General features: G+C 39.3%; 1 protein-coding gene across 1 annotated transcript in view; it reads right to left on the reverse strand.

Annotated features, from left to right (window-relative positions):
- LOC102971182 (pantetheinase) overlaps positions 1 to 3,038 on the reverse strand; it is a 38,834-nt gene extending 35,796 nt beyond the window's left edge. Inside the window, exon 1 of the mRNA XM_015535968.2 lies at positions 2,950 to 3,038. The gene's annotated coding sequence lies outside the window, so the exon portion shown is untranslated. The remainder of the gene's footprint in view (positions 1 to 2,949) is intronic.
- Between the last annotated feature and the right edge of the window lie 11,846 nt (positions 3,039 to 14,884).

The following is a 14,884-nucleotide window of genomic DNA, read 5'->3' on the forward strand; positions in this document are numbered from 1 at the left end:
TTCTGTAGCACTCTGGAGTTCCTTTCTAATTGTTAGATGGGACGCTCCCAATTCATGAATTGATTAATAAAGCCGATTAGATCTTTAAAATTTACTCTGTTGGATTTTCGTTGATTTAACAGTATGGACATACATACAAACATACTTACAGGTGTAAACAAAGATCTTATCGGTTTTGTTTTGTGGAGAGAACATCATGGGTCTGATTTTGACATACCTTTTCTCTCTCTCTCTGTCTTCCTTCTGATGAGAAACTTTTTTTCTTAGAGTTTGTATTTCAAAGGATGGCTTTTCGGTAGAAAATTGATATCACAAAGACATAGAGAAAGCATCCAAGTTTTCTCCAACGTGGACTTTTGGGGACATATTGTCCTCTTATCAGAGATGTTAGAGCCTGGGCACAAGAGCCATTTTAGTAGTTTGTATTTTTAAAAGACCTTTTCTCTTCTCTGCCTTTTTCCTTCAGTCTCAGGCAATTGTGGGCTGTGTTTACATTTCAAAGGTATGATAAAAATTTATAATTTTAAGGGACAGAGAAAGAATGCAAGTTTGTTTTGTTTTGTTTTGTTTTTTAAAGAAATGTGGGCTAATTGCTATTTAAAATTTATTTCTGTTCTTAGGACAATTTTGCTCCAATATCCTGATCTTTTATAATATCTATAAGCATTTTGAGAGGAATAGGAAAGATTTTGAGATTAGTAAAGATCGGTGGGTGTGACTTGCTTTTAGAGTTTTGTAGAGATGTATAAGATAAAGACATTTGTTTTTAATTCCCCTAAAGATTTGGATTGCACCCTGAATATCAAGGGATTGACCTGCCTCTTTTTTTTTTTTTTTTTTTGAGAGATTGAGCGAGAGAGAGACAGCACAAATGAGTGAGGGGCAGAGAGAGAGAGAGAGAGAGAGAGAGAGAGGGAGAATCCCATGATGGGCAGAGAAAGAAGGAGAGGGGGGGGTGGAGAGAAAGAAGCAGGACTCAAACTCATGAACTGTGAGATCACACCCTGAGCTGAAGTTAGATGCTTAACCAACTGAGCCACCCAGACGCCCATCCTGCCTTTTTAGCTAAACATTATATATTTATACCAGGGAGATGATTAATTAAAATAGGAATCAAAACTTTTATGCCTGTGTAAACTCTATATAAAGCACTCTAATAAAAGCCTTTTTTTTCCCCCTAAGTACAAAATTTAACCTTGAGCTTTTATTATATTAAGCCTTGAGAATCAGCCTTCCACTGATTAATTAAAGGAGGGCCTAGGAGAAATTTTGGTCTTCTGCTTCCTCTGTGAAGGGGGGCAGAGTTCCAGGGGGCCTTCTGTCATGCCTAATAACCATATATATAATCATGAGCTGAAAGAAACTTCCCTTAGCAACCAGTCAAGTTCTCTGTGAGTGAAGCTGTGACTAGCCATTAAGCCAATTCCTCTAAATTTGGTAGGATCTTTTCTTTGAAATATTAGTAGGTTTCATGCCCAGGGTGGAGCCCCATGCAGGGTTTGAACTCATGACCATGAGATCAAGACCTGAGCTGAGATCAAGAGTTGGATGCTTAGCCGACTTAATCCAAGCTGGTAGGGTCTTTTGAAAGTGGAGGAAAAGGGGCATTATAACTTAAAAGATCTGCTGCTGTTCAAAGTACATGAATTCTCTATGGTTGTTGGAGGTAAGGTCATTGCATAGAAATGCCTAAAGGTGGCAGAGCCTGATTAGAGCAAAGCAAGCCCTACTGCCTGTCCCAGGTGCTTCTGCTAAATTTACTTTTTGGCTTTCAGCATTTATGAGTAATTTGTATACTTTGAACTTGAGATTAAGCTGGAATGCTGTCTACAAATCTTGTACGGAGTGGAAAGTTTAATTTCTGTTCTTTGTCTTGTTAAGTGAGTCCCTAAGGCTAGCCTTATACTAATAAGACAATTCAGAGCTCTCTATAAAGATTTTTTTTTAATATAGCTAATTTAAAAGATTCATCTTCTGGTCATTGATGAGTAAGATCTTACTATTAATAGTGACTCAAACCAGTAAGTCTTTTCATGGCTTAACCAAAGATACAAAAGGCATCCCTAGAGAGGGCATAGTTGATGAAGTTCCCATGATCCAAAAGTCTACTCTCAAGAATAGCTTAAGAAAGCAAAGGCCTTGGGGGACAGTAGGGAAGAATGACGTGGTATATCCTGTGTCTCCAGCCTCCCACAAAAGGTGCAAAGCTTCCTGACCCACTAATTTGTGTCAGCAGGCAGGTGCTGCCAGAATGGGATTTTTCTAGCACTTAACAAGCAATGAAAGTTGAGAGGACAAAGGTCCTTATGGTCTAGACATAAGACATTTTCTTATGACAAATTCCCCTGAGAGCTGGCACAGCTGGAGAAAGAGAGGGCTCCTCGTCCGTGGGTGTCTCAGATCCCCACTGTATTCAACTGGCCACTGAAGTGCACCCCAGTAAATGCACCCTCCGAATGCCAGAGAGAATGTTCTCACTGATCACAAAGCCAAGCTCTTACCACATAGAACAACATGAAAGGAAAACCCTCATCCGGTTATGACACAGGGGATTCACAGCAAAGTACGTCCGAACTGACACTGTCTGATGAGAAACTGTGAACTCATCACTCAGTGGGATCAGCTTGCACAGCAGGCTGGTAGGGTCTATGCTTGAGTTCTTCTCTACAATAATCCCTTTTAAGGAAAAATAACACAAAAGACACAGACCAAGGGGGAAAAAAAAAGACCACCTCTGGGAGGAAAGGGATCACTAACCAAACAGTACTCTACCAAATTTTTACCGAGAGTCACTAAGCCAAAGAAACTAGTTCCAGAAATATTTTCTCTTACTAATCCAATCTGAGAGAGAGAAAGAGAGAGAGACAGAGAGAGAGAGAAACGCTGTCATCACTCTCACTCCACCAGACCTCACAGATTCCAGGAGGCTGGCATGGTAAGAAATCTTACCTTCTGCCGGCTGTACGTCAGATCTCCCAAGACCTCAAAGCTGCAGAATCTTCGGAGCAAATATCCAGCGGAAGTTGATCCAGCTGGCCACGCCAACCATAGGGGAGGAACAACTTCCTCTGCTTTCAAAGATTTCCAGCTGGTCTAAGAATTAAATGAACATGAGACAGATTAACGGGGAGGGGTGGAGGGGGGGGAGCCAAAGCTTTAATATGTGCACACAGAGTCCCAATAATGAAATTGAGTCCTAAAGAAATTACCAAGGCAGACAGTTTCTCAACTTTTTAGACAAAGGGGAAGTAAATCTGTGGTGAGGAATTGACAGGACAAAGAAACATAACTTTGGAAACTTCAATGAGTCAGGAATTCTAAACAGAATTTAGGGACTACGGTAGTAAATTAAATAAAAAGTAATAGCCTTTTTGGTTCTAAATGTCCTATCTCTGGTGATAAGAATCTATTTACCTCCAGGCACAGAGAGACTACCTTTTTACACAAGAGATTTGCCCTCTTGTTTTCTCACGACAAGGAGGAGTCAGACTGTTCTTTTTGCATTGGCTGTTTCTTAAGTAATTTTTATTTAAAATAATATGCCAAAGTGGCACACTTTGGAGTGGCCTGCCCTTGGTCTGAACAAAACTTATTTTTTTAAGTTTATTTATTTAAAAAAATTTTTTTTAATTTTTATCTACTTTTGAGAGAGACAGAGACAGAATGTGAGTGGGTTAGGGGCAGAGAGAGAGGGAGACACAGATCTGAAGCAGGATCCAGGCTCTGAGCTGTCAGCACAGAGCCCGATGCGGGGCTCAAACTTACAGGCTGTGAGATCATGACTTGAGCTGAAGTCGGCCGCTCAACTGACTGAGCCACCCAGGCGCCCCTAAGTTTATTTATTTATTTTGAGAGAGAGAGAGAGAGAGAGGAGAGAATGAGCATGAGCAGGGGAGGGACAGAGAATCCTGAGCAGACTCCATAGGGACCAGGGGCTTGAACTCACAAATCGTTAGATCATGACTTGAGTCCACATCAAGAGTTGGACGCTTAACTGACTGAGCCACCCAGGCACCACTTTCCTCCCCAACCCCAACAAATCTTTTAGGTAGAGAGAAATCTTAATTAACACCACCAGACATCCAACCAAACCTGCAAGGATAGAGATGATTACCCGCTGAGAGGGAATATGTAACATCCCACTGCCTGGTGTTGGAATAAGACCTCCAGCATCTGGGGTTTCCCTGACAGCAACCCAGGTAGCAAACCCCAAAAGGAACTCAGCAGCACATCTTGCCCAGCCCAAGTGGAAAGAACCAGAAACAGGAGAAAGGAGAGGAGAACAAAGACCGAATGGGGTGGGTACTGCCTGTTGCATTTCTCTATGTACCCAATACCCAGCACAATACCTGGTACACAAAAGACCTAACAAATGTGCCATTTAAGGGATCACCCCAGGACTGCCACCAGCTTTCGATAGAACTTTGGATAATTTACTTCCCTCATTGGTTATCTGTTCAGTTGTTGCAGCTAATCCAGTTGTTCCGGATGATCTAAGGGAGGTCAATGCAAGAGAACCATGATTTAATCATGAGTGCCTATGTAATGAAGGGGTTTGGAGAGCTTTGGGGTTGACGAACACATGGAAGTATGGGGAGAGCAGCACGCTTGGAGAGGGCATGGAAACTCTGTGCCCCTTCCCCATACCTTGCCCTGTGCATCCTTTCCATGTATCCTTTTTAATGAAACTAATATTAAAAAGAAAGCCACAGGCCCCAAAATGGCATCACTTAGGGCCCCAAGTCAGTAAACCAAGACTTAATACCTAACCTGTATATAATTGCAACACCCCAAGGATGTGACCATTCACCAGCCAACACGGAATTTCCTGGTCAATTCTAGAAAATTTACTGATAGGCCCCTACCACTACCCTTAGGAAGACAACCTTGCCTAAACAATGCATTCCTTGGTAATAAATTCCTTTTTTCTTTCTTTTTTTTTTATGCTTTCTCTCTCCCTTCAAAAACTGTTACCTGCAAGACCCCCAAGACCTGACCCTCACTCCCCACCTGCTTGTACTCACCAACCTTTGTCCCACATCTTTCCGTAAGCTCTTCTTTCCAGCTTATCTCCTAACTCAGACAAATAAAAACTAAAAGCACTCCTCAGGCCATAGTGACTGCCCTGACAAGACCTCCAGCCAGCCCAGACCAACAAGACCAGTTTGAGCTTAACTTCTGACTTGCACCTGCACAGGAGGACCATAGAGTGACCTCCAGAATGACCAAAAACTACCTTTACCTCATTATAATACTAAAATCTCTGCCCAAGGAAGAGCACAGACCTCATTGACATAACACACAATACACGTATAGGCATGTTTCTCTAAGGCATGTGCATGACCTTATGACTACCTCTACATACAAAGGGGAGGCTTCCTAATCTAAATATTCACCCTGAATCTAAGTAAAGAGAATCCATTCACCCTTGCTTGGAGAGTCACTGCATTGGAAGCCATTCCCTGTAATGTCCTTATTTGCTGCAAATAAATCTTTCTTTGTGTGCCAACTCAACCCAGTTCAATTTCTGACTCACCAAGGAGCAAACTTAACATTGGTTCAGTTACAAAACCTGCCTCTTGTTTAGCTCAAGGGAGCTCCCGTCTATTTGCTAGATGGAATGCTGCCTGATTCATGAATCATTTAATAAAGCTAGTTAGATCTTCAAATATACTCAGCTGAATTGTTTTGTTTTGTTTTGTTTTGTTTTGTTTTGTTTTAACAGATTTGGGGGCACTGTCAGGATCTGAAGCACAATTCTGACTGTATTTGGGAGCAATGAGAAACACAGGTATAATGCTCTGTGAACACTTCTGAGTTCACTGTCTTGCTTCTTCTGAGGGCCATTGGTAAGTCCCTCTCAGTTAAGCTCTGCTGTTTTTGCATTCGAGCTCCTGACCTAATTGGCTTTCCAGTCCATGGTCAACAGGTTGGTCTAGACAGATAGGAAGCTTTAGTGGAGTGCCAGTCCTAAGCCCTTTGATCAGTCTGCAATTCCACATTGGGATTCCTTCTTAACTTCCACACTGAAGTCCCCATTTACTGGGGTTTCCCGGTTTAGTCCTTTCCCCAGTTCCAGTCTGCAGTCTCCATAATGAATTCTGCTGGTTTAGTCCACAGTGGGAATTGCCAGTGGTGGGCACAGCCTTCCCTTGGCCAGTCCACAGTGACAACTTTTGTTTACTGCTGGTGCATTAAGGTGCCCATGTTTGTTTGTCTTGTGTCCTGTGAACAAACACTTAGCTAACGGGATTCTTAAAATCAGAAGAGTCAAGCATGTCACCTTCTGGAACACCCGCTTATTTTATGTCTAAAAACTATGGTGCTGGGGGCTGTGATTATCTACAGAAATGGTAAAACTTTAATCAAAACAACATAGAATTATGATGGCCATGATGCAGAACGTTTCAATTAGGTAAGGCCATCTAAGGAGTACACTTGAAAGTAAAGGTTCCCAAAGTAAACAGAATGGGATACCTGTTTCAATTGGCAAGCAGACGCCTGCAAAAAGTTTCAAAATTTCAAAATAGTTTCATTGGAAGATCCACTGCAAAAGGATAATGAAAAATTAAATTTAGATGAGCTACCTGCCGGGGCCAAGGGCAGGCTGCCCCAAGATGGGCCACTTTGGCATGAACATTATCTTGAGTTAAAAACAAAAGAACCCAACAGATTCAGGAAAACTCTTTACCTCCTCCTCCACTGCCTGCATCAGGAAAACAGGTATTAACAGAGATTTCTCTCTACCTAATAAATCTATCAGCACAATAGGCAAGCATTGTTTTCCAAACATGTCCTCAGCTTCCTGCTGATGATCTTTCTTCCCTTTGTATCTTTAGGAATTTCATGCCTGTGTGGATTCCCTGTATATATGAAATTAAATTTGATTTTTTCTTGTCATTCGTCTCATATCCATTTGATTCTTAGTCCAGCTAGAAGGACCTTGAATAGCAGAGGAAATTCTTCCTCCTCAACACATCTTTGTAAGTACAGTAAAGTCTTGGTTTCTGAGCATAATTCATTCAGGGAATACGCTTGTAATCCAAAGCGTGAGTATATCAAAGCGAATTTCCCCATAAGAAGTAATGGAAACTCAGATGATTTTTTCCACAACCCAAAAATATTCATATAAAAATAATTACAATTCTGTAATATAATACAAAATAATAAAATACAAAATATAAAGAAAAATAAACACATTAACCTGCACTTACCTTTGAAAACCCTAGTGACTGGTGTGAGGGAGACAAGAGAGAGGAGGGTTATTGTATAGGATGATTTTCACTTTCACTGGATGTTGACTACAGTACAGTGTCATATACTGTATTTAATGTAACTGGCAATAAGGCAGCAGAGGAAAGGGTCTATATCTGCAAGCAGCCTGACCTAGAATGAAGCAAAGCGTTCCTAAGCTTACTCTTGTATGGAAAAGTAGAGGACTGTCCATAGTTGCTATGAAGTGATAAAAAACACACTAGTGCCAGTTATGGGCACTTTCTAATGTTCTGAAAAACCACTGATTTCTGCCAAACACCGTGGCCTGAGACTGAGCATCCAAGCATGGGAGACCATCACCCACAATCGCACAGTGAGAGAGAGAGAGCGAGAGAGAGAGAGAGAAGAATCATTGGCTCACTTATGATCATGTGGCATTCAGCATCATGTGCTAGTCATATTGTAAGACATTGCTCTTTTATCAAGTTAAAATGTATTAGAAATATTTGCTTATCTTGCGGAGCACTCACGAGCAAGTTACTCGCAACACGAGGTTTTACTGTATTGGATTTTAATACTGCTTCTTATAAACTGGACCAGATTCTGATTTCTTCTAGTGTTCCCCAATGCCTGGTTATGACTCTCCAAACTAACATTTTTTTTCTCTCACCTTTCTGACTTGAAATCGTTTAAAAACTAAAACTGCCTTTATTTCTGAAGCTCTACAAACAATATAAACAACTTGGTATAAATTTTAGAGAAATCACCACCATAGCTCATGTATAAACAATCTTCAGGCCTCTTGCTCTGTGGACCGCTCAAAAAGATAGCCTGACGGGCGCCTGGGTGGCTCAGTTGGTTAAGCATCTGACTTCGACTCAGGTCACGATCACGCTCACACGCTGTCTCTGCCTCTCTCAAAAATAAGTAAACATTAAAAAAAATTTAAAAAAAAAAGATAGCCTGACAGATAGAAATCTTTTTGATTGGCTACCCTCAAAACTCAGAAATTGGTCTATAATTTGATACAAACCTTAACCATTGTTTTCTTTTGTTTCCATAAAAATGTCTCTTATTTAATATCTGGTTGTTTATACCAAAGGCCAAACTTTGAGAATATACCTTTATCATGACCTCCTGAAATGAGTTTAACTAAATTGACCTGTTGTCAGGACTAAGAGACTGGTTTGAAAATATGAAATCATCTACCAACTCAATTTATTAATGTATGAAACTTCAGGGAAGTTTCAGACAAAGGGACTGTAGGGCAAAAGGGAGGCTGTCCCAAGAAGGGCCATTTTGGCATGAAGGTTACTTTGAGCTAAAGACACATCCAAATTGAAAGTGAGATGATACAGCACCACCTATCATGCTAATGGACATCAACAGAAAGCTGGAGTAGCCATACCATACTTATATCAGACAAACTATATTTTAAACAGAACTGTAGCAAGAGATAAAGTCACTATATCATAATAAATGGGTCTATCCAACAAGATCTAACAATTGTAAATATATGTGCCCCCCATGTGGTGACACCCAAATATATAAATCACCTAATCACAAACATAAAGAAATTCATTGATAACGATACAATAATAGTAAGAGACTTTAACACCCCACTTACAACAAAGGACAGATCATCTTAAAAGAAAATCAACAAGGGAACAATGGCTTTGAATGCCACATTGAATCAGATGGACTTATAATTATATTCAAAACATTTCACCCTAAAGCAGCAGAATACACATCCTTTTTGAGTGAACACGAAGCATTCTCCAGAATAGATCACATACAGACTCACAAATCAGGCCTCAGCAAGTACAAAAAGATTGAAATCATACCATGCATATTTTCAGACCACAATGCTATGAAACATGAAATCAAACACAAGAAAAAATTTGGAAAGACCACAAATACATGGAGGTTAAAGAACATCTTACTAAATAATGAATGGGTTAACCAGAAAATTAAAGAAAAAATAAAAAAAAAATACATAGAAGCAAATGAAAATGAAAATATGACAGTTCAGAACCTTTCAGATGCAGCAAAGGAGGTCACAAAAGAGAAGTATATAGCAATCCAGGCTTACCTCATAAAGCCTAAAGCCAGCAAAAGAAGGGACATAATAAAACATAGAGCAGAAATAAATTATATAGAAACAAACAAAAAAATCAGTAGAAAAGATCAATGGAACAAAGAGCTGGTTCTTTGAAAGAATTAATAAAACTGATGAACCCCTGGCCAGACTTAATCAGAAAGAAAAGAGGAAAAACCAAGAAAACAAAATCACAAACTAAAGAGGAGAGATCACAACCAACACCACAGAAATACAAACAAGTACAAGAAAATATTATGAACAGTTATATGCCAACAAATTGGGAAATCTGGAAGAAATGGGTAAATTCCAGGAAACATACAAACTACCAAAGCTGAAACAGGAAGAAATAGAAAATTTGAACAGATCCATTACCAGCAAAGAAAGTGAGTCAGTAATCACAAATCTCGCAATAAACAAAAGTCCAGGGCCAGATGGCTTACCAGGAGAATTCTACCAGATATTTAAGAAGAGTTCATATCTACTCTTCTCAAACTGTTTCAAAAGAATAGAAATGGAAGGAAAACTTCCAAACTCAATCTACAAGGCCAAAATTACCTTTATTCCAAAACCAAAAACCCCACTAAAAAGGAGAATTATGGGCAGCAAAAATTCTCATCAAGATACTAGCAAATCAAATCCAGCAGTACACTAAAAGAATTATTATTCACCACGATCAGGTAGGATTGGTTTCTGGGCAGCAGGCGTGGTTCAATATTCACAAATTGATCAACGTGATACACCCCATTAATAAAAGAAAGGATAAGTACCATAGGATCCCCTCAATAGATGCAGTAAGAGTGTTTGACAAAATACAGCATCCATTCTTGATAAAGACCCTCAACAACATAGGGATAGACGGAACACACTTCAACATCATAAAGGCCATATATGAAAGACCCACAGCTAATACCATCCTCAATGAGGAAAAACTGAGAGGTTTTCCTTTGTAGTCAGGAACAAGACAGGGATGCCCACTCTTACCATATTTAACAAAGTATTGGAAGTCTTAGCCTCAGCAATCAGACAACAAAAAGAAATAAAAGGCATTCGAATCAGCAAGGAAGAAATCAAACTTTCACTATTTGCAAATGACATGGTATTCTATGTAGAAAGATCAAAGACTCCGCCAAAAAATTGTTAGAACTAATACATTAATTCAGCAAAGTCTCAGAACATACAATCAATGCACAGAAATCTGTTGCATTCAACGTGGATGGAACTGGAGGGTATTATGCTAAGTGAAATAAATCAGTCAGAGAAAGACAGATATCATATGATTTCACTCATATATCAAATTTGAAAAGCTTATTAGAAGACCATAGGGGAAGGGAAGGGAAGGAAAAATAAGATACAGAGGGAGGCGAACCATAAAAGACTCTTAAATACAGAGAACAAACTGAGGGTTGATGGGGTTGGGAGTTGGGAGTGGGGAAAATGGGTGATGGGCATTGAGGAGGGGACTTGTTGGGATGAGCACTGAGTGTTGCATGTAAGTGATGAATCATGGGAATCTACTCCTGAACCCAACGCCACACTGTATGTTAGCTAACTTGACAATAAAACAAAAAAAGAAAGAAAAAAGTCTGTTGCATTGCTACAGACCAATAATGAAGGAGCAGAAAAAGAAATCAAGGAATCGATCCCATTTACAATTACACCAAAAACCGTAAGATACCTAGGAAAAACTTAACCAACGTGGTGAAAGATCTGTACTCTGAAAACTATAGAACACTTATGAAAGAAATTGAAGAGGTCACAAGAAATGGAAAAACTTCCCATGCTTATGGATTAGAAGAACAAACATTGTTAAAATGTTTATACTAGCCAAAGCAATCTACATATTTAATGTAATGCCTATGAAAATACCACCAGATTTTTTTACGGGCTGGAAAATAAACCCTAAGATTTGTATGAACCACAAAAGACCCCAAAGAGCAAAAGCAATTTTGAAAAAGCAAAGCAAAGCAGAAGGCATCATAATTCTGGACTTCAAGCTGTATGACAAAGCTGTAATCATCAAGACAGTATGCACAAAAACAGACACATAGATCAATGGAACAGAATACAAAGCCCAGAAATATTGTTGACCCACAACTGTATGGTCAATTAATCCTTGACAAAGCAGGAAGAATATCCAATGGAAGAAAGGCAGTCTCTTCAACAAGTGGTATTAAAACTAGACAGCAATTTGCAGAAGAATGAACCTGGACCACTTTCTTACCATACACAAAAAATAAATTCAAAATGGATGAAAGACCTAAATGTGAGACAGGAAACCATCAAAATCCTAGAGGAGAACATAGGCAGCAACTTCTTCAACCTTGGCCATAGCAACTTCTTACTAGACACGTCTCCAGAGGCAAAGGGAAACAAAAGCAGACATGAACTACTGGGACTTCATCAAGATAAAAAGCCTCTGCAGAGTGAAGGAGACAACAAAACTAAAAGGCAGCCTTTGGAATGGGAGAAGATATTTGCAAATGACATATCTTATAAAGGGTTAATATCTAAAATCTATAAAAGACTTATCAAACTCAACAGCCAAAAACCAAATAATCCAATTAAGAAATGGGAAGAAGACATGAATAGACACTTTTCCAAAGAAGACATCCAGATGGCTAACAGACACAAGGAAAGATGTGGATAAATCTTCAGCCACAGAATGGCTAAAATTAACACCACAAGAAACAACAGGTGTTGGCGTGGATGTGGATAAAGGGAACCCTCTTACACTGTTGGTGGGAATGCAAACCGGTGCAGTATGGAGAACAGTACGGAGGTTCCTCAAGAAACTAAAAATAGATCTACCCTACAATCCAGCAATTGTACTATTAGATATATATCCAAAGGATACAAAAACACAGATTCAAAGGGGTACATGACCCTGATATTTATAAAAGCATTATCAAGAATAACCAAACTATGGAAAGATCCCAATTGTCCATTGACTGATGAATGGATAAAGAAGATGTGGTATATAGGTACAATGGAATATTACTCAGCCATCAAAAAGAATGAAATCTTGCCATTTGCAGTGACATAGATGGAGCTAGACTGTATTATGCTAAGTGGAATAAGTCAGCCAGAGAAAGACAAATACCATAGGATTTCACTCATATGTAGAATTTAAGAAACAAGACAGATAAACATAGGGAAAAGAGGAAAAAAAGAGAAAGGGGGAGGCAAACCATAGAGACTCTTAACTATAGAGAAGAAACTAAGGGTTGCTGGAAGGGAGGTGTTCCGTGGGATGGGCTAGATGGGGGATGGGTATTAAGGAGGACACTTGCTGGGATGAGCACTGGATGTTGTATGCAAGCGATAAATCACTCAGTTCTACTCCTGAAGCCAACATTACGCTATATGTTAGCTAACTAGAATTTAATAAAAATTTGATGAAAAGAAAGTAATCAAAATCCAGCAAATTCAGGAAAAGCTCTTTACCTCCTCCACAACTGCCTGAAAAGAATTTAGATAGAGGATCTGCTCCAGGACGTGAGCTATCACCTTAGATAACTATGTTTTGACATGAACTAGGTGTGGCAGACAGGAAGAAACCTAGCAAGACTTGTTTCATCAAAGTCCTGTTTGTCTCACATTTCCTGAGAGGCCTAGCAAACATTTGTTTACCAACCATTTACTCTTTCTTATCTCCCTGTGAATTTCATTCCTTCCCTCTGAAGTCCCAGGCCCCACCCTCTTCTCCTTACTTCACAGTGACAGATATACTTCATTTTGCCTGATATCTTTGGAATTTCCATGTGCATGTGGATTCCCAGTACATACGAAATCAAATTCAATTTTCTCCTGTTAATTTGTCTCATGTCAGTTTGATTCCTAATCTGGCTAGATGGGCCTTGAGAGGAAAAGGAAATTCATGCTCCCTGATATACCTACAGCAAAAGACAATTAGACTGTTGTAACTCTCATGGCTCATCTCTATCCTCTTCTGAGTACTCCATTCTACTAATCCTCTGTCTAAATTGTTCTCCCGCTCTGGAAAGACTACATAATTAAAAGCAAAAGTCTGCCAATTTAATGCTTTTACAGACACTCCTGTAACTACCTTCAGAGAAGGGCCCCCATGGGGCCCCCTCCCAGAGTTGAAGAAACTGAGGAATTTTCTGGTAAACTGCTATATTCTTCCCTTAAACAGCTAAGAGGGAACTGGTGGATATCAGAGCCTGCAGACAGGATTCTGGAAAAACTGTCAAAGGCCAGTGAAAGATGAAAATTCTTACCAGAATCAGTTCTTCTGAATCTCTGTCTGTGATGCCCAGTCCAGAGAGGAAAATGAAATCTCACTGTTGTCCCTTCATTTCCAAATGCAAACCCATTGTGTATTGTTCTTTTCTCTCCAAGGGATAGGAATTGCCTTCTTACTTGTCTCCTTTTGCATGAATAGGCTAGGCTTTCTGCCTGCCTGGTACATGCAAGTTGTTTCTTTCTTTTGGCTGTCTGTGGGAGTGACTCTGGATTTGAGAAAGATAGGATCTTTTGCACCCTCTTTGGGGGCCTGCTGGACACCCATGAGATGTTATGCAATACTGCCAGAAATATTTAAAATTAAAACTATGTACCCATGCAGCATTACTTACAATAGCCAAATTATGGAAGCAATCCAAGTGTCCATCGATTGATGAATAGATAAGGAAGTGAGATACACACACACACACACACACACACACACACAATAAACGTAACTCAGCCATAAGAAAAGAATGACATTTGCAGCAAAATGGATGAATCTACAGGGTATAATGCTAACTGAAATAAGTCAGTCAGAGGAAGACAAATAGTATGTCATTTCATCATGTGGAATTTAAGAAACAAAACAAACCAACAAAGAAAAAAAAAGAGACAAAAAAAAAAAAAAGACTCATAAATACGGAGAACAAACTTATGGTTACCAGAGGGGAGATCTGTGGGGAGATGGGTGAAATAGATAAAGGGGATTGAGAGTACACTTATCACGATGAGCACTGAGTAATGTATATACAATTGTTGAATCACTATACTCTACACATGGAACAAATATAACACTGTATGCTAATTATACTGGGATTAAAAAAACAACAAAGCTATGTATCCAGAGGGAAAGAAAAAAAAAAAAAAAGAGGATAATGTAGTAGGATAGATGGATTAACCTATAAAGTCATTTAATTTATAACCCAGTTCTTTGAGGAATTAAAAACAACATTCTTATAAATCTTTTACAAAACAAAAGTCAGTCTACAGGCTATTCAAATTCACCTATTCTTTTACCAATCCCAAAACTTCTCTTCTTTACCTGAAAAACCCTGTAAATCATTGGCCTTAGAAAACCAAAGTCCTTCTTGGGAGAACTCCCTTTTTTTCTCTTTCCCTTAAAGTTACACATCTTAACATGTCTTTGCAATGTAAATATAGCCCCAAACTACCTGAGACTGAAGGGGAAAAAAAGAAAGAAAAAGAGTCTTTTTTAAAATAAACTGCCAGGGCCCCTGGGTGGCTCAGTTGGTTAAGCGTCCGACTCTTGATTTCGACTCAGGTCATGACCTCACGGTTTGTGAATTGGAGCCCCATGTC

The sequence above is a fragment of the Panthera tigris genome, chromosome B2 (assembly GCF_018350195.1).
Source record: "Panthera tigris isolate Pti1 chromosome B2, P.tigris_Pti1_mat1.1, whole genome shotgun sequence".
NCBI lineage: Eukaryota > Metazoa > Chordata > Mammalia > Carnivora > Felidae > Panthera > Panthera tigris.